Below are 20,945 nucleotides of genomic sequence, written 5' to 3'. Positions count from 1 at the left end.
ATTAAAGATGTGAATTTGAAGTGGCTTAATTAAATCATATTGGCACTGTTATTCAGAATAAAAGTGGCTTTAATTGGTTTTATTTTAATTCACTAAACTAAACTGAAATAAGACCACTTTAATTCTGAATGAGAGCGTTCACACAGGTTTAATGTGGTTTAATTGATTCACTTAAAATGCACATCATTAGTTAATTCAGATTAACTTTCCCAGATGTCTACATGTAGATAAACCCTTCCTGCAACCTTCCTCCCCTTCCCTCCCACCCCGCTCCTCATTCAGTTGACATCTTCCAACTTCTACAATAAACAATGCAGGGGTTCTACAACCAGTAGCTTGAATCACTAAACCAACCTGATTCATGCCCTGAGCTCCATCTATCTTGTGCACATAGTGAGACATGGGTACAATGGAAAAATATAACATGTGATCAAGTTATTAACGACCATCATCATCATGCATCCTTTGCATCGAAGTATCAGAGGATGCACAGGCTACTTGAATTCTGGCATTTCCTTGTTTAAGTGCATGACTGTCAATCAATATGGTTCTACAGTATGGATTTTCCCTTTAAATTTGCTTTTTAAAAAACTTCAATAGACAAAACCATATTAAATGAATGTTATGGTTGCAATCTTCTTTGGGCAAAATGTATTAATATTTTAAGTGTAATAAGCCAGTAAGTGGTACAATGCTGTGATGCAATCTGACAAACAAGAAAGTTGGCTTCATTTAACTTAAAATACTTATCTCTGGACTAGACACGATACTTGTATAAGGGAGAAGAAAAGACAATTATTACTCAAACTCGTAAACAAAATTCTGACAATACACAAAACGAAACAGATGGAAGAAAATGGGGTAGAAAAAGCTCAGCATGACAGCATGTGAAAAACTGACCAGAAAAATCGATGCAAGGGAAAGGCTACCTCTTGCTCCAACCTACCTAACAAAATCTATCCCACAGTTAGAAGAAAAGGAGTACTTGTGGCTCCTTAGAGACTAACAAATTTATTAGAGCACAAGCTTTCGTGAGCTACAGCTCACTTCATCCGATGCATTTGGTGGAAAAAAAAATTTTTTTTTTTCCCCCACCAAATGCATCTGATGAAGTGAGCTGTAGCTCACGAAAGCTTATGCTCTAATAAATTTGTTAGTCTAAGGTGCCACAAGTACTCCTTTTCTTTTTGCGAATACAGACTAACACGGCTGCTACTCTGAAACCTATCCCACAGTTGTATCTAAAATGGTGTTTATCATCTTCTTCCCATTCACAATGCTCTCCAGTTCTAGACATAGAATGTCACTTACATTAAAAACAGCGATTTATGTCTTGAAGCATGCTTTATCTTGCCAACTATGTTTTCTCCATAAGAGATTCTTTTAACTACTGACCATTGTCCCAGAGTATTTCAGCAAGTCAGTGATTTAGTCTTGACAGTTACTAACTTTACATATGGCACTGTCACAGCATATTACAGATCGGAATCATAGCTAAAAATTATGTTGTATGCATTCTATACTAAACTGAAAGCATAAATCAATGTCAGATACATATTACCACATCTTTAGGTCTTAATTACTAAATGTCCTAATTTGTAGCAGATGAAGGTTTTGGGAGAGTTTACTTCCATTTTCTGTACTTTGGATATATATTGACATCACATTTGTTAAAGATAAAATGTGCTGGGCATCATCTTTATGTTCTCAGTTGTAGTAGCTGTCTTACAATGGCAGCTCTCAAATCTGTGTTCATTGCTTGTAATTACTTCCAGCATTTCCACCTGCTTTCACTGTCAGCTGCCCTCACATTACACTTATTAAGCACAAACAAAAGGATCTCAAGTGTCTTACACGCCTTTGTGTTTCAGTGCTCAGCGACTGTTCCAAATGACCTTGCTGTAATAAAACTAGAAAGATATACAATGGTGTCTTTTGCATAGGGCCAGCTGGCTTGGTTTTTACTCCATTTTGTGCAAACTTCTAGCACCACACTTCTGAGAAAATTAAATCTATGTGGAGATTTGACAGATTTTAATAACTAACAAAACCATTTGCATTGAGACAACCATACTTTACTAGATTAATACATAAATGTTTATTCTGGCAAAAAAATCTTTAAGAATCCAAGAAGAAATACAAAATTCACTGTCTACAGAAAGCCATTTTATAAAGTTTTTTTATATTAAATAATTAGCTTTATCATTAAATAAGCAAATTTTAACGGAATTACAGTCTGCTCTTTAAAAGAAAACCAAAGTAATAAAGTCATGTCAGATATTTTATATTTACTGAATAATATATGTAAAAGTTCATTTTCCTAGCAGTTTTTAGAGAAGCCACTGACTGTTTCACACTCTGTAAGGGGTGATATGGATGGTCTGAAAAGCTGCTGTTCTACTCATACTTCCAGTTAAATTGTTAAGACTCACTCAACTATTCAGAAGTTATTTTAAAAAAAATAATATGAAAAAAGTGGTTTGAGGAGAACTGAAATTATCCATGAAGCATTTGGAAAGTGGAAGAGAGGAAGTTCATCTCTTTTTATACAAATTATGTATTCTTGGACCACACAAAAAAGCAAAACCACATACTGTGTTTCTAATGATGGTGAAAAGTGTTCCCAAAATATTTAGATTGGAAGAGAGGAAAGGAGAGAAAAAACTACACTTTAATTTCCTTATTTTTACTCTATCCTCCCATAGCTTTAGTAGCATCAGATAAGCAAGAGTTTAGTAGGGCTGATATTCAGCTACGCATAGAGGCCCTGCAAAACACAAATAGAAAAAGGTTTGGAATCAGTCAGGTTTACATTATTGTTTAAGTCAGTTATGCTTGAAATCCCTCAGCATGCTGATGCAATTCCCCAAGATGTCTGAGATCAGAAGACATGAAGGTGCAAGCAGGCAACTATTACTGTATGCAAAACTAGAATTTTAGAATAACGCATTAAATATTTTTTATTTGCAATGGAAATCAATGTATTCAATTGTCATTACATACATCAGTTGTATACATCTGAATTGTACAACCTGGTGTTTCAAAACAGTAGCCATTAAGATCTACATTCCTGAAACAAATAGACCATTCAACTCCATACTTATGAAGCAAGTTAACAATTCATAGTAATTTTGAAATTTAGAATTTTCGCTTCTTCAAAATTGCTACAAGATAGGTATATGCGAACTATAGTACCTGGAAACTCACTGAAGAGAGAGAGATAAAACAGTCTGGAAGTCATACACTACTGTAGACAACAATCATCATTTGCACTGGATAGTTAAAAACAGTACAATACCCAAGGCTATGGTCCCAGAGTCTCTTAACAGCAACAGAAATTATATACAAGAATGTAAGTACAGGAGGAAGGCAGAACTGAAAATAAAGAGACATCAGATAAATACCAGCTTGGCAGACAGAAGTCCATTAACGATTACAAAGCAATTACCAGTAGATTACTACAGATTACAACACAGTGTAAGGGGAACTGTTGCCCCCTTACTAACATTCAGTGGGGGGTGTTTTAGTTGCTAGCTTCCAGTACTAAAAAGGGGGAAGGGTCAATGGGGAATCAGGACCCTGAGACTGACAGCCCCCAGGAACAATGGGGAGAAGCTGATGCTCCAGGTCAGCCTAAATGATAGAGTGAGCAGGCTAATCAAGGAGACAGGAGGCCAGAGAGGTCCCGTCCTCCGTGTGAGCTGGATTTGCCTGGGTCAGACAGAGTGGGGCCGAGCTAAGGAGAAAACAGGGGCCCAAGCTAAGCTAGGGAGCAGAGCTGTGCCAGATCCAGAGGGACCAGAAAAACAGCCCAGAGAGAGCAGACCCTGTCCTGGGAGCAGAGCTGCAGCCCCAAAGCCAGAGGCACAGCCCAGAGAGAGCAGACTTGCCCTGGGAGGAGAGCTGCAGCAACCAGAGCCAGAGGGGTCAGAAAAACAGCCCAGGAAGCAGGTCAGTGCTGGGAACAGAGTCACAGAAGCAGCCTGCAGAGCAGACCTGTCCTGGGAGCAGAGCTGCGGCAACCAGAGCCAGAGGGGCCAAAGAAGCAGCCCAGGGAGCTGGAGGCAGAGCAGAAGCAGCGCAGAGACAGAGTGGTGCAGCTGGGGCTGGAGCAGTCCAGAGCTGGGTGCGGTGAGCAGCTGGGGAGATCAAGGGGTACCCTGGGCAGCAGCCCAGCACAGGGAGACACCTCAGCCAAGGGGCTCTGCAGGCCAGGCGTGGATCATAACCCCGACAGGGCGGGGGCAACACTGGGAAGAAGGGTCCTACCACTTAGAGCCTGAGAGTGTGTGGCCACCACCATAGCAAGTGTCCAACCCACAGCATCCCTACAGCACAGGCAGGGCCTGAGAAGGCGGCCTGGGACTTACAAGGAACAGACTATGAACTGCCCTGACATTCCAGAAACACTGTTTGTGATGTTCCCTGCCACAGAACAGGTTGACGTGTTTCCTTTAACCTTTCCCATTTTTCCTTATTCTTTTTAAAATTAATTGTTGATTAAATAACTTGCATTTGCTTTAAATTGCATGTAATGGTCAGTGGGTCAGAGAAGTGCCGAGTGCAGAGAGAGTACCCTGGAGTGGGGACACCCTAACCCCTGTCCTAGGTGACCACAGCAGGGTTGGGGGTCAAGCCCCCCGGGAATCCTTGGCCCAGGCTTGTTGGGGTTACAAGGACTCTGCCTGACAGGAAAGTGGAAGGGGAGTCCTCAAGGGCAGGGAGGCCACTGGGTAAAGGAAGCGGGAGCAAGGACTCAGATCCTTTCGCTAGCCCACTTCACCGGGGTAGTGCAGAAGCCAGGAAAGTTCCCCACAAGAGCGGGACTATTCCCCCGCTTACAACAGTAAAAGGAACTTATTTTCCCCAAAACAACAAAAAAGAGTAAGTTTAGAGTAGATATGTTGGAAGCTATATCAGAAAGACAAAAGCACAACTCTGGAGACATCTACAAATATTCTCAGTTCATACCTGTAAGAAATAAGATTACAAATTCTGAACAAAGCATTCACTCAAAAATCCCATTAAATTTCTTTTAGACTACCCTCTCATATATATACACAAGTTAAAATTGAGCAGTTATAACAGAAGTAGCCATTTCACCTCTGTAAAAACTAAATGAAATCTTCCACTTGCAAAGGGCGAGTTTTCTTGCCTAACCACCATGAGACAAGAATACTTTATTTTTGCATCAGTATACACAGATTTTTAAATAATCACTCTTATGACTCATGTATAACTAGTATACTTAAGTTATAAAATATTGATCAAGTTAAAGAGGAGAAATGTACTTTAAAAAAAACACACACTGAGCAAGCATCAAGAAATAACTGAATAATTTGAAAAGCAGATGGGGCCAGGTCCAGTATACAGATAGAAATGCAATACTGATGGCACACTAGCAAGGCAGCTTAGATGGATGGAAACTAACTGACAGGGAAATTTTCTCAGAAAATTGAGAAGGAGAGCAAACTCAAGTCAATGTACTGACATAAGGAGGTACAGAATATAGTCTGAGCAGTGGGAAATGCAGTGCGGCAATTTTGGATGCATTAGCAGGGAAGGTTCAAGGACTGAATCTAACAGGCCAGAGAGGAAGATGAGAAAGAAGTTTAAGAGTTATTGTGATAGATTAGCACCTGGGCAAAGGAGTGAGAGGTATATACACTGAAAACAAATTTAGCGGTAGCAGACCATAGGTGGACAAGAAGAGTCAAAAGATAAAAGCAGGGCTGGGATCATGAAGGAAAGAGAGAATAGCAGAATTGCCAAAGCCAATAGATAAAGGAAAAAAGATTTTGAAGACTTGTTTTTACCATGTTGAGCTTGAGTTGACCATTCTGGAGGACTGAAGGGAGAAAGACGGTGGTAAGTAGTCAGGATGAAAAAGAATATCTGTGATTCATCATAGAGGGAATATAAACAACTATTGTAGCCAGTTAGTTCATTGTAGTGTCTATTTATCATTTGGTATTATGGTCAACTCAATATTTCATCGACTTCACTGAAACCAGAATTTGACTCTCAGTGTTCCGCAATGAAGACAGAAGTGTAGAATTAGTACACAGTCCCCAAACAACTTTACTTAAAAGCCAGAGGGGTTGAAGTAGAATATACCAAGAGCTAGGTTAACAGCATTCATGTGTCCACCAGAAATAAGGCAATTTACTAACAGCATACAGAATGCCTTCCTAAGCGAGACTCCCAGTGAGCTGTAGCTGACGAAAGCTTATGCTCTAATAAATTTGTTAGTCTCCAAGGTGCCACAATTACTCCTTTTCTTTTTAGTAATCAGAAAGTAGCAATTATTGTAGATTGTTGAATCTGATGATTTTTTTTCTTATGGTTACCTGTGGGTTCACGTTGTTAAAGGTGACTAGAGTTTACAATAAGCACTTTTGTTAAAATTTTATAAATCTAAAGAAATACATTCAAATCAAAAACAATTTCCTTTGGCACAGACACTGCTTCATTATAGGGCTGTTTATTTACCAACCCCAGCTTTTTAAATCACAAGTCATTTTATTTGTTCAGAAAAGTTATTTTTTTCCCACTCTCCTCATGTACAGAATTGTCTGAATCATTATTTTGCTCATACTTCATCCCACACACAGTAAAAACTGCTTTCAGGCACAGGCCAAGCCTGGAAAATTTAAGCTTGAAAAAGACAAAAGTTTCAGAAAGTTATGGACCATTGAAAACAAGGGGGTGCAATGAAAAACCACTCATTTCAGCTATAGCAGCTCTTGCTGCTCCTAGTATAAAATAAGTTTTAACTGTCTCACAGAAGATGATTCTGTGGAATTAACTGTCTCATACAAGTGCTAAAGCCATCCATAATAATAGGTTCTTCAAAGAGATTCTTTAAAGTTATAATACTGACAAATCTATTTTTGTTTGTTTGTTTTCATGGCAGAATAGCGGTCCCCAATCTCCTTTGACCTTGTTTTAATATAAAACAGGTCTTCCTTCTGAATGCATAAGTTACTGCACTTATCTGTTCCTATACTCTTTAATCACGTGAAACGCCGCAGATCACATTACTGTATTTACAAACAATAGCAACGAAACAAAACCATCAAATAATATTACTACCCTAAAATTAAGTATTAGAGAACAACCTGTCTATCCCCCACGCTTTCACACATACAAATAAGCATGTGCCACTGTGTCTGGTAGCCCTGTCCTTCCAGCTGTTTTTCAATTCTCTTAGAATAGATCTTCCTGTCAGAACTTCTGAGATAATGTCACCTCACCAGGATTTCTGATTTACTATATTGCCACTTTTCAGAGTAGCAGCCATGTTAGTCTGTATTCGCAAAAAGAAAAGGAGTACTTGTGGCACCTTAGAGACTAACAAATTTATTTGAGCATAAGCTTTCGTGAGCTACAGCTCACCACTGTCAGAGTTTAAGGCAACTGCACCTGTCTTCCCACCTGTGATCCAACAGGGACACCCCCGCTTTTTAGGCTTATGGCTCCCAGCTGTCACATCTCTTGAGTAGAGAGCTGTGTCTATATCCATCCTAACCAGATGTTTTTCAGGCTACACAGTTCCCTCCTACACTGTGTTATTACTCCAGCAAGCCAGCCTGCCTAACAGGACAGCATCTGCATTTCCCCTCTGCCCCCGTTGAGGCTATACACATTATAATTCCCACAGTTACCACATAGCTCTAAGTAAGCATATTTATTCTTAAGGTAAAAGCATTATAGAGATTTTAAAAATAATAAAAGAAACTATGCACATGGTAATAAGTTTACCAAAGATCACCCCCAAACTCTGCAGGGGTTCTTTAGGAGTCAGTCCTTCAAACCTCAAAGGTTTTTTTCTGTGGTTACAAGTTCATAATAGTTTTAGCTCAAACCAAGCACACCAGCTGGGTAAATCAGCCTGTTTCTTTATATAGCAAGGGCCTCTGATCTTCAGATTCTGGGAACACTTCATCAGTAGACAACGGTCCCTTTTTCAAGGCATTGCTTTTAAAGGCTGGTTTTTTGCATAACCAGTGGAGGGCTTTTGCATTCACCATACCTTTGATATTTCTCAAGAATTCCACTTCACACATATTGTCCCAAAAGACTATTCTTGTGCACCAGATTTTTCAGTATAGTTTTGATCATCCAAGCTCATTATAATACATAAATAAGGCTATGATTTTAGCATGGGTATTTTTATTGAAAGTCACAGACAGGATGTGGGAACTAAACAATACATCATGGAAATGTACACAGGGCTGACATTAGGGGGTAGCAAGCAGGGCAACTGTCCAGGACCCTACACCACAGGGGGCCCCATGAAGCTAAAGTTACAGGCAGCAGGGTTCAGGCTTCCTCTTCAAGTACGATTATGATAATGCAAATTAGGAACTTTTTAGTTTGCGCTTTTTAGTTTAGGCCACACAGGGGAGTTACAGCCCAGCATTTGGATGCTCACTGCTATTCACACTGCTATAGTCAAAACTCTGGGGCAGTGTAGACATAGCCTTGGTCTTCTAAAAGCTATATCTGATACTAACTACTATGAACAGATGGTTTGATTGGGAAAAAGGTTGTGAGTTGTTGCATCACTGCATTTATTAGTACTTACAATTGAAAAGTTACGTAAATAAAATGAAAAGGAGTACTTGTGCCACAAGTACTCCTTTTCTTTTTGCGAATACAGACTAACACAGCTGCTACTCTGAAACCTGTAAATAAAATGTATTCTCTTCTTTCTCCTCTGTTAGGAAGAAAGTCGCCTTTGTTGAATAGTTAGATTTTGCAAATATAGTGCTTGAGCTTCTAATATAAAATGCAGCCTCCTACCATGTGAAGACAAATCAAATGAAGTTGGACTAAATTATTATTCCTATAGTAATTCTGTCCATAAACCAAAGTAGAAAACAATGCAGATCTTATTAATGTCAATTCACCTAAAATAGTTCAGGTACAGAAGCTCCCATAATTTAGGCAAATTCACCATTCTGCTGGTGATGACATTCTGATTAAAAACTAAACACTTGGTTAATTTTAAATCCTCAGTATTTTTTTGTGAAATTGCTATAACTAAAACATTATCTAAGTGATCTAAGTTTTAAGGCCTTTATTTTGCTGTAAATGAAACCAGTTTTAAATGCTAAATCATAGTGAAAAGCAACTGACCACCTTCGGAGGTTTATTTTCCTGCATAGACAAGACCAAATTATATATTAATTAAAAGGAGAGACTTCCTGGGCCATATTTTAAAGACCTAGTCCTGCAGTATCTTGTCAGATCAGCATATGTTAATTGCCTGCAGTATAAAAACTTAGACGTTATTTAAATTGGGGTATCACCTAAAATATGGTAGGCACTTTCCAAAGATAGGAAGACTGTCACCACTCAAAATATATTACAATTATGATAAAATGAAACAAAGAAAAAAAAAGAAAAGCATTGAAGACATGAGGTAGAGTGCACAACCTCCTCCAGCACCATGAGACAAAAAGCTTTAATTTTAAATTGAGATGCTAGTTTCTCTTTATTAGCTTTCAATATTAAGTACATCTGAACAAGTAACAAGGGTTGCAAGGAACAGCAGCTATGCTGCTACAAGGGGAACCAGGAAAGGTCCAAACAATTCCACCCACCCACCCCCACACTTACACTTTTTACATAAAGATAAGCTACATACATTTCAGGTATATCCTAAATTAGAATTTTACAAGCACCTTCATTAAAAAACAAGTCTTAGAACAGCCCTGTGATCATGACTGATAGTTATATTTAGGTATCTGATGACAAAAAGTTATTTGGCAGACTTCCTCATAAAATAAGGTTGGCTCTTCATTGTGTCTAGTGTTTGAGCCATTATATGCCCTTATTAGAGTTTGTTATCTCTTAGCCCTTTTTACATTTTTGTTTTGCTTTGCTTTAATAGGAGAGAGAAAATAAAATATTAAACATTGGGATTTTTTAGATACGTTTGCAACTGGAATAATCTAAGTATATGCTCACAAAACTTGTACATTAAAAATGTATAGGTAGCCTGATTAAAATTAGCTATCTATGACTAGTATACTTTGTATTGCAGTAAATGTTCAATTTTAAAAACACAGAAGCAAAGCAAACAAGCACACATTATGGATTATTTCTATACAAATAGAAAGACTGTAAAATGTTTGGTGGGGTTCAAGTTTTTTTTCTTTGTTACACCCAGAAAATAGCCATCAGATTTGACTTCACAAATCACTCATACAAAAACAACGATCATTACCTGATCTAGTCAATAGAGAATAGCTGTAATTATGTTTGAATAAAAACCAAAAGATTTTCCTTCTATGCTTTCCAGTTTAGGAATTTATAACAAAAACAGATCCCACTATATATTAGACTTAATTTTGATCTAGATATAGCTTCATTAAAGCCAATATTTGCTAACCTGCTTTTTAAGTTATTATATAGTAAAAAAAAAAAAAAGGCGGACTTGTGGCACCTTAGAGACTAACAAACTTATTTGAGAGCTGTAGCTCATGAAAGCTTATGCTCAAATAAATTTGTTAGTCTCTAAGGTGCCACAAGTCTTCCTTTTCCTTTTGCGGATACACACTAACACGGCTGCTACTCTGAAACCTGATATTATATAGTGGAATAGGCTTTTAAGGTTTGAGGAAGACAAGTGCCTCTGACTTGGGACAAAAATTTCACAGCAGCCTTTCCTCATCCATCACTCTTGACATACTACAAAATATCTTGATCAAGACAAAACTGTGATATAATAATTATGCCTCTAATACAATTAACTTTTACCTGGATTGTCACACTAATTTGTAATTAAATATTTGCTAATTTAAGTACATCAGTCAAAATAGTTAACTTCCTAAAGGAGCAGGAAGTGCAAAAAACATGGTTTGCCTTAATGTTACAGCTTGAAAACTAAGCGACAGTAACTAAAAATGTTATTCCTATTTTTTGCTGTTCATAGAACAAATACTCTCCTGTATAATTATGCTCTGTTAGTGAAAAGGGGCAGTACACTTTGAAATTGTTTATCTTCACTTTTCTGAAGTTACTCCTGGGGGGAATTCTGCACATGTGCGGTGGTGCAGAATTCATGTCCAATGCAGAATTCCCCCCCCCACTGAAAATACATTCTGCCCAAGAAGTGCCACAGTTCCACCTTTTGCATACCAAAGGCCACTGTGATGCCAGAAGAGCTGGCTGACCAGCAGTAACAGCTAGCATCCAGCTGCATTCATTACAGCAGCCTGCCAGTGGAGCCAGGTTAGGAGGCACAGTGGGGCACAAAAAGCTGTTGGGGCAGTCACAGACTGGGATTCAGAAGATCTAGTGGGTGAGGGGACTGACTTGGGCACAGGCTCTGGAGCTAGTGGGGTGACAGCATTGAGCCACAGGCTAAATGGGTTGGAGGGCTCCAGGACAACACAGAAAGGGAGGGTGCAGGACCGGATGGGGGCACATGTTCCTCACTGAATAGAAGAGACTTGGGGTCAGCCAGAGTCTGCACAGAGGAGGCTCCCCAGTTTCCTGACAATCCTTCTCCAAAAGAAACTGTTCCATACTTCTCCCACCCACACCCTACAACCCTCCAGGTTCACTCCCAGGCTCTTTCCCTCTCCCTCAGCTCCTTCATTATCCCTGACTTCCTCAAGCCTTTACACTGCTTCTGAGGGATGTGGATATATATTATAGTTTAAATGAATTACTCAAGTTCTGTACTAATATGCCTAGTAAGGAATCTATTTGTCCAAAAAATCATTTCCTTAATCTTTTTTATTGTCTGTATTATAATACATACTTGCTGGCAGGTATTTTGAAATAAAATTATCAAAATAATTGAAACTTGCATGTTATTATAGTGTTATTTTGATAAAATATGCTGAATTTTACAGAATTTTAAAATATTGTGCACTGAAATTAATTTTTGGCATACAATTTCACCAGGAATAATCTTGGGTACGTTTGGTGGAAGTAAGATATTTAGATTTCCAAGAGCGAATTCACCATCACAAGTAAGGTTTTTCTTTGTTAGAAGAGCCTCCTCTACTCTGTCAGAAGTTTGTGGCAAAAAGGAATTTTACAGCAATTTGTAAGGCATTTCAATTCAATTTGGGCAAAGAAGTATATGAAAAGTATATAACACTCTGCTATCATAATCAGCAAGTCAAACTATACTGTGCAATGTAATGGAATCATTTGAAAGATGGCTTTCAAAATTGTAGAATTTTCATTTATTAGCTATGAATACATTTAACACTAAAACTTAAAAATCCCTGGACTACTTGTCTAGTTGGAAATAGGAAACACTTAAAAATATTATGGATGGAGCTGAAATTAATATGGGGTCTGTGCTCCTTATGTAGGAAACAAACAGTCACTTCATATCAAAAGATCACTGCATACCAAGTATAGGATCAGGTCTGTGATTTAATGCTTGCTTACTTGTGTTCACAGCAGTTTCAGTTTACCTATATAATCCTTTATGCTGGGTCATTGTGGGTCCTGCTCTTTTATATAACAGCATAAATCATCTCAGAATACTAGTAATAATAGCATGCTTACACTAGAAATTAATGCAAAGAAAATATATTTCCATAAAATTATATAAACCTGAAAGAGAGAAACCAACATGATAGCAATGTGTAACACCCAGGCTGGAACAACTGGAAAGTGTATTGAATGCTATGGAGGTCCCACAAAGACAGTGGCCCTTTTTAAACATGTGTACATTCCCCCGCCCCCACCTCCCAGGGCATTCATTAACTAAGACGTTTGACTCGTTTAACAGCAAGTGAAAACAAAAGACAATGAATATTCTAGGATACTAGTTATTGTACAAAAGAATTTAATAGGCTTTACTTGCAGTGCTAGATTAGGGAGTCCACCTTTCCCTCATGATACTTTTTCATATAATTTAGTTATGTTATGGCAGAAACAAACAGATGATGCTGTTACATACACACAGTCTGACAAGTCTGTTCTTTTTTCTTACTGTACAAGCAAGTTTTTAGGCTTGGAAGAAAAGGTTGGCTTTGTTTTCTGATGCAGGTCTTCAGGGGATTTGTAGCTAACAGCATGGGAGTTTACTCTCTGCCTTAATCTTTCTAACTAGAGGCAGTTCCTGAAGCAGAGTTGCTTCCTGGTATTCTGGCAGCAGTCTTCCCTAAAAGAGGCAATTGCCTGCATGTTATATTCTCCTACATGTCTAGCAGGTCTCCAAAGTCTTGAGCTCAGATCAGGGAATACAAACAACTAGGAAAAGATATCTATGAAACTTAGAGCACTTAACTCATTTGTCTCCTTTCTGTAAATGTCTACCGCACCTTTTCCTCCCTACAGGTCAACAGCAGAAGTGTCACACTTATGTAGAAATTTTGTTACAAGTGTCCACACAGACTAGCATTTCAGAATATCTATACATAGACCTGCACCAAAAGAACTAAAGGTATGACAGGTATTTCAGTTCCAGTTTGTATGCAGACAAGGCCTCTCTCTGTGCATCAGTAAAATGGGAATAATGTTTGCCTATCTCAGAGGAGCATTAAAATAAAATCATTAATATTTCTAACACGCCCATACTGCAGTGACGAGGGCCATAATTAGATAAGACCTCTAATGAATGTGGAATTTTTTACACCCAGGATGTTACAATAATTCTAGACATTTCACCTAGTTGCCTTCACAAGAGAAAAGCAGCAGGGGTGGCCAACCTGAGCCTGAGAAGGAGCCAGAATTTACCAATGTACATTGCCAAAGAGCCACAGTTATACGTTAGCAGTCCCCATTTGCTCCCCAGCTCCCAGCGCTTCCCACCCACCAGCAGCCCCACCAATCAGCATCTCCCTCTCCCTACCTCACCATCAGCTGTTTCGCAGCATACAGGAGGCTCGGGGGGGTGGGAGGAGTGAGGGCATGGCAGGCTCAGCGGAGGGGGCAGAAAACGGTGGAATGGGGGCAGGGCCTGCAGCAGAGCCAGGGGTTGAGCAGTGAGCACCCCCCGGCACATTGGAAAGTTGGTACCTATAGCTCCAGTCCCAGAGTTGGTGACTATACAAGGAGCCACATATTAACTTCTGAAGAGCTGCATGTGGCTCCAGAGCCACAGGTTGGCCACCCCTGGTTTAAAGCATAAGGTATACCAAACTAAAGTTTACAGATGTTCAAGTGCATCCTGTAATGCATTAAATAAATCCTATCAATTTGTAGTTGTAGGAGCACAACATCAGAGCCTGTCAGAATAGGAAAATGATAGTCATACTAGCCTGTAGCAGGCAGAATCCCATCTCATTCTAAAATAAATTTATGCTTCATTAGTACTTGGATGGACAACCATCAAATTCTCTAATGTTGTTACTTCTATGACTTTTTTTTTTTAATTTCTTACACTTCAAGTCTTTGAAGCTTTGCTTACTAGCTCCAAACAGGAATGAAAGGAAAATCTCCTCTTTCATTAACTCATTATATAACCAACTTCGATAATTAGCAGCTCTAAAAGTAGTTAGCATAGGATGTACTCAAAGGATGTTTGCTCATAACTTTCTACATTCTGTACTACCCATATAATGCTTTGTATTCTTGCCAGAATTACACATTACACTTACAGATTACCAGTTATTTTTATTATAAATTTTTCTTATTATTGAGCACTTATACAGATGATAATATGAATGAGGAGGACGAGAAAAGAATGAGAAATTTACAATGAGTATTAAACTATGCTCTATAGAGAACAAAAGAATACAGACAAAACACTGAAGTCCACCAATGACCTTCCTATTACAATCTCAAGGAAATGATTTTGTAGGACATGCCTGGGCTGATTCCAACATTTGGTCTTCTCCCATTGCAACAGAAAAAAGTGAAACACCCATATTCCAACCATTATGCTCTAAGAAGCTTTCTCCTAATTTGAGTTTTGTGAACCTGTTTAAGTACATGTAAAGGTTACTATGGTAAATTAATTTAATTAAACACTCAAATACCATTGGGTATCCAAGAAACTGATAGTTTTTGTTGGTCTTAATTTTTACTACCCATTCGGAATTCGCACTTTAAAAAAAAATAGAGTGACTTTTCAGAGAATGCAGTTAGTTTTCCCAGACCTTAGCTCCAACTCCTGATTTAGGGCAGATTTGGTGATTATATCAGGGCAGAAGCAAATAGATTAATAGCTACCAATAAAAAAATTGCAATCAATCTTGAACACAAAGTCTGGGCAGAGTAGTGAGCATTCATTCCAGTATCCTCTTTAACAGTGGCCAAAGCAGATGTTTTAGAGAAAGACACAAATACATCCCAACTAGCAAACCAATTGTGCGATATTATGAACAGTTTCTTCCTGGCACAAGCTGGTGACTATCTTTGGCCTTAGGAGGAAAACTCAAAGCCCTCGCTTTTTTCTCTCAGATATTTTAAAGTGCAGATTCAGTTCTTATTCACCTTTAAACACTTTGAAACTTAATAAAATAGCAATTGCTTCAATATCTAGTGGTAAAGAGTCCATAGATTGTGTATAACAAAAATATTTTTCATTCTATTTTAAATTAAATTAGTTGCCTAATTTTTTTATTGCCTTTTTGCTCCTGTATTTTGCTTAATTGGGCCTCTCAGCCCCATTCGTTACTCATGGCATATGGCTGTGCCTCAGGGCAACATCAGCACAGGATATGAGAAGTATGTGTGAGGACAAGGCTGCACACCAATACATATACTTCCACCTCACTTAACAGAAACCACATCTACCAGTATCAGCTATTTGCTGATCTATGCTGAAATAATCTCTTTCATAAATACACTTAATACTTCAAGTAAATGATTTCAAAACGAACTGTTTTAAGAGCTGTGTAATCGAGGGCAGGGTTTGGGGCTTTTTTTTTTTTTTTTTTTTACACTAGAATTTCTTACCTGGAGAAGCTTACCAATCTAGTACCTCTATGCCACCCCAGACAGTAGAACCAACAACAGCAGCATCCAGCAACAGAGCCCGCATAGGACAAGACTACTTCATGCAGGAACTGCCTCCCAAACATGTTACAATGCGGAGAGTGGACTAGATGATACATCTGAGGGAAGGGAACAAAAGGGGACTCCGCTGATCGGAAGGCATGAGATGCACTGCCCTAGGGTTGGGGGTTCCATGACCACGCTCCCAAGAGAAGGAGGCAGGTGGTGGTGGTCGGGGACTCTTTCCTCAGGGGGACTGAGTCATCTATCTGCCACCCTGACTGGGAAAACCAAGAAGTCTGCTGCTTGCCAGGAGCTACGATTCACGATGTGACGAAGAGACTGCCGAGACTCATCAAGCCCTCGGATCACTACCCCTTCCTGCTTCTCCACGTCGGCACCAACGATACTGCCAAGAATGACCTTGAGTGGATCACTGCAGACTATGTGGCTCTGGGAAGAAGGATAAAGGAGTTTGAGGTTGCAAATAGTCTTTTTGTCCATCCTCCCCATGGAAGGAAAAGGCCTAGGAAGAGACCGTTGAATCGTGGAAGTCAACGAATGGCTATGCAGGTGGTGTCTGAGAGAAGGCTTTAGATTCTTTGACCATGGGATGGCGTTCCAAGAAGGAGGAGTGCTAGGCAGAGACGGGCTCCACCTAACGAAGAGAGGGAAGAGCATCTTGGCAAGCAGGCTGGCTAACATAGTGAGGAGGGCTTTAAACTAGGTTCACCAGGGGAAGAAAACCAAAGCCCTGAGCTAAGTGGGGAAGTGGGATACCGGGTGGAAGCACGAGCAGGAGCTCACGTGAGGGCAGGGCTCCTGCCTCTCACTGAGAAAGAGGGACAATCAGCAAGTTATCTCAAGTGCCTATACACAAATGCAAGAAGCCTGGGAAACAAGCAGGGAGAACTGGAAATCCTGGCACTGTCAAGGAATTATGATGTGACTGGAACAACAGAGACTTGGTGGGATAACTCACATGACTAGAGTACTGTCATGGATGGATATAAAGTGTTCAGGAAGGACAGGCTGGGCAGAAAAGGTGGGGGAGTTGCATTGTATTTAAGAGATCAGTATGACTGCTCAGGACTCTGGTATGAAACTGCAGAAAAACCTGAGCGTCTCTGCATTAAGTTTAGAAGTTTGAGCAACAAGGGTGATGTCCTGGTGGGAGTCTGCTTTAGACCACAGGGATGAGATGGACGAGGCTTTCTTCTGGCAACTAATGGAAGTTACTACATCGCAGGTCCTGGTTCTCATGGGAGACTTCAATCACCCTGATATCTGCTGGGAGAGCAATACAGTGGTGCACAAACAATCCAGTAAGTTTTTGGAAAGTGTAGGGGACAATTTCCTGGTGCAAGTGCTGGAGGAAGCAACTAGGGGCAGAGCTCTTCTTGACCTGCTGCTCACACACCGGGAAGAATTAGTAGGGGAAGCAAAAGTGGATGGGAACCTGGGAGGCAGTGACCATGAGATGGTCGAGTTCAGGATCCTGACACAGGGAAGACATGAGAGCAGCAGAATACAGACCCTGGACTTCAGAAAAGCAGATTTTGACTCCCTCAGGGAACTGATGGGCAGGATCCCCTGGGAGAACAACATGAGGGGAAAAGGAGTCCAGAAGAGTTGGCTGTATTTTAACGAATCCTTATTGAGGTTAAAGGGACAAACCATCCCGACGTGTAGAAAGAATAGTAAATATGACACGCGACCAGCTTGGCTTAACAGTGAAATCCTTCCTGATCTTAAACACCAAAAAGAAGCTTACGAGAAGTGGAAGATTGGACAAGTGACCAGGGAAGAGTATAAAAATATTGCTCGGGCATGCAGGAGTGAAATCAGGAAGGCCAAATCACACTTGGAGCTGCAGCTAGCAAGCAATGTTAAGAGCAACAAGAAGGGTTTCTTCAGGTATATTAGCAACAAGAAGAAAGTCAGGGAAAGTGTGGGCCCCTTACTGAATGAGGGAGGCAACCTAGTGACAGAGGATGTCGAAACAGCTAATGTACTCAATGCTTTTTTTGCCTCTGTCTTCACGAACAAGGTCAGCTCCCACACTACTGCACTGGGCAGCACAACATAGGAAGGTGGTGACCAGCCCTCTGTGGAGAAAGAAGTGGTTCGGGACTATTTAGGAAAGCTGGACACGCACAAGTCCATGGGGCCAGATGCGCTGCATCCGAGAGTCCTAAAGGAATTGGCGGATGTGATTGCAGAGCCATTGGCCATTATCTTTGAAAACTCATGGCAATTGGGGAAGTCCCGGACGACTGGAAAAAGGCTAATTTAGTGCCCATCTTTAAATAAGGGAAGGAGGATGATCCTGGGAACTACAGGCCAGTCAGCCTCACCTCAGTCCCTGGAAAAATCATGGAGTAGGTCCTCAAGGAATCAATTCTGAAGCACTTAGAGGAAAGTGATCAGGAACAGTCAGCATGGATTCAGCAAGGGCAAGTCATGCCTGACTAATCTAATTGCCTTCTCACGATAACTGGCTCTGTGGATGAGGGGAAACCAGTGGACATATTGTTCCTTGACTTTAGCAAAGCTTTTGACTCCCACAGTATTCTTGCCAGCAAGTTAAAGTAGTATGGGCTGGTTTAAAGTATCAAAATGTGCCACAAGGCTCGGTCCTCGGGCTGGTTTTGTTCAATATATTCAAATGATCAGGAGGATAGTGTGGATAGCACCCTCAACAAGTTTGCAGATGACACTAAACTGGGAGGAAAGATAGATATGCTGGAGGTAAGGGATAGGACACAGAGGGCCCTCGACAAATTAGAGGATTGGGCCAAAAGAAATCTGATGAGGTTTGTCATAAATATAAAGGGAAGGGTAAACAACTTTAAAATCCCTCCTGGCCAGAGGAAAAATCCTTTCACCTGTAAAAGGTTAAGAAGCTAGGATAACCTCGCTGGCACCTAACCAAAATGACCAATGAGGAGACCAGATACTTTCAAAGCTGGAGGGAGGGAGAAACAAAGGGTCTGGGTCTCTGTGATGGTTTTGCCAGGGACAGAATGGGAATGGAGTCTTAGAACTTAGTAAGTAATCTAGCTACATATGCATTAAATTATGATTTCTTTAAATAGCTGAGAAATTAGACTGTGCTGAATAGAATGAATATTCTTGTCTGTGTGTCCTTCTTGTAGCTTAATATTTTGCCTAGACGGATTCTCTATGTTTTGAATCTAATTACCCTGTAAGGTATTTACCATCCTGATTTTACAGAGGTGATTCTTTTTACCTTTTCTTATATTAAAATTCTTCTTGTAAGAAATTGAATGCTTTTTTCATTTTTCTTAAGATCCAGCGCTTTGGGTCTGTGGTCGCCCATGCAAATTGGTGAGGATTTTTATCAAGCCTTCCCCAGGCAGGAAAGTGCAAGGTTTTGGTGAGGATTTTGGGGGGGAAAGACATTCCCAAACAATGTTTTCCCAGTAAACCTAGTCAAACGTTTGGTAGTGGCAGTCCAAGGGCATAGGCTAAAATAGTTTATACCTTGGGGAAATTTTAACCTAAGCTGGTAAAAGTAAGCCTAGGAGGTTCTCATGCAGGTCCCCACATCTGTACCCTAGAATTCAGAATGGGGAAGGAACCTTGACAAGGTTCAACAAGGACAAGTACAGAGTCCTGCACTTAGGATGGAAGAATCCCATGCACCGCTACAGACTAGGGCCCAAATGGCTCGGCAGCAGTTCTGCAGGAAAGGGCCTAGGGGTTACAGTGGATGAGAAGCTAGATACGAGTCAACAATGTGCCCTTGTTGTCAAGAAAGCCAATGGCATTTTGGGATGTATAAGTAAGGGCAGTGCCAGCAGATCGAGGGATGTGATCGTTCCCCTCTATTCCACATTGGTGAGGCCTCATCTGGAGTACTGTGTCCAGTTTTGGGCCCCACATTACAAGAAGGATGTGGAAAAATTAGAAAGCGTCCAGCGGAGGACAACAAAAACGATTAGGGGACTGGAACACATGACTTATGAAGAGAGGCTGAGGGAATTGGGACTGTTTAGTCTGCAGAAGAGAAGAATGAGAGGGGATTTGATAGCTGCTTTCAACTCCTGAAAAGGGGTTCCAAAGAGGATGGATCTAGACTGTTCTCAGTAGTAGCAGACGACAGAACAAGGAGTAATGATCTCAAGTTGCAGTGCAGGAGGTTTAGGTTGGATATTAGGAAAAACTTATTCACTAGGAGTGTGGTGAAACACTGGAATGCGTTACCTAGGGAGGTGGTGGAATCTCCTTCCTTAGAGGTTTTTAAGGTCAGGCTTGAGAAAGCCCTGGCTGGGATGATTTAACTGGGAATTGGTCTTGCTTTGAGCAGGGGGTGGGACTAGATGACCTCCTGAGGTCTCTTCCAACCCTGATATTCTATGATTCATGACATATGCAGGTGACTCCATTAAATCTGAAGTGACCTTTGTTCATAAAAGTTGCCCAGATATCTGCCTTAAGTAACTGCAAGAAAATATCCCCTTCTAAATTCATTATTCATTCTACTGTAGTAGAACTCAAAGGCTCTTTCCATGCTGTGCAAACATTGCTGTCACCTGCCACCCTGTACTGGAACCCATACAGGGTATCAAACAGCTACAATCCATACTTGATGGGAACCCCATCCTGAAAGAAATCCTTCCTGAACCCCTCAGCAGCCTTCAAACAACCCCCTAATCTCATCAGAAGAAAGCTGACCATTGACCAGGACACCAACTCGAAGCAGCACCAGACACTGCCAGAACAGATGCAAAACTGTTGCAGCTGAGCCCTGCTTAGGGGGTGGGGCTTCTGACTAGAGGTCCTATAAAGGTAGCCAGCCAGTCAGGCAGCGGCACAGACAGCTGCAGCGGCACAGGAGCTAGCAAACAGAGCTCTAAACAGGGGAGTCTGAGTGGGAGTTCTGTTGGAGGAGTTTGTATTGTGGTGCTTGTTTGGGGTTTGCTTTTGCTGGGGGGGGGTGTTGTTTTGGTGTGGTTTGTGTTTCCCAGATTAACAGGATTTAGGTGGGAAGGTGA

At 40.5% G+C, this 20,945-nt stretch overlaps 1 protein-coding gene across 2 annotated transcripts in view; it reads right to left on the bottom strand.

Annotated features, from left to right (window-relative positions):
* NBEA (neurobeachin) overlaps window positions 1–20,945 on the bottom strand; it is an 835,554-nt gene that overhangs the window by 759,540 nt on the left and 55,069 nt on the right. The gene's annotated exons all lie outside the window — the stretch shown is intronic.

Source organism: Dermochelys coriacea, chromosome 1 (assembly GCF_009764565.3).
Source record: "Dermochelys coriacea isolate rDerCor1 chromosome 1, rDerCor1.pri.v4, whole genome shotgun sequence".
NCBI lineage: Eukaryota > Metazoa > Chordata > Testudines > Dermochelyidae > Dermochelys > Dermochelys coriacea.
Note: the sequence above shows the minus strand (reverse complement) of the source record. Positions and strands in the feature narration are given on the sequence as shown.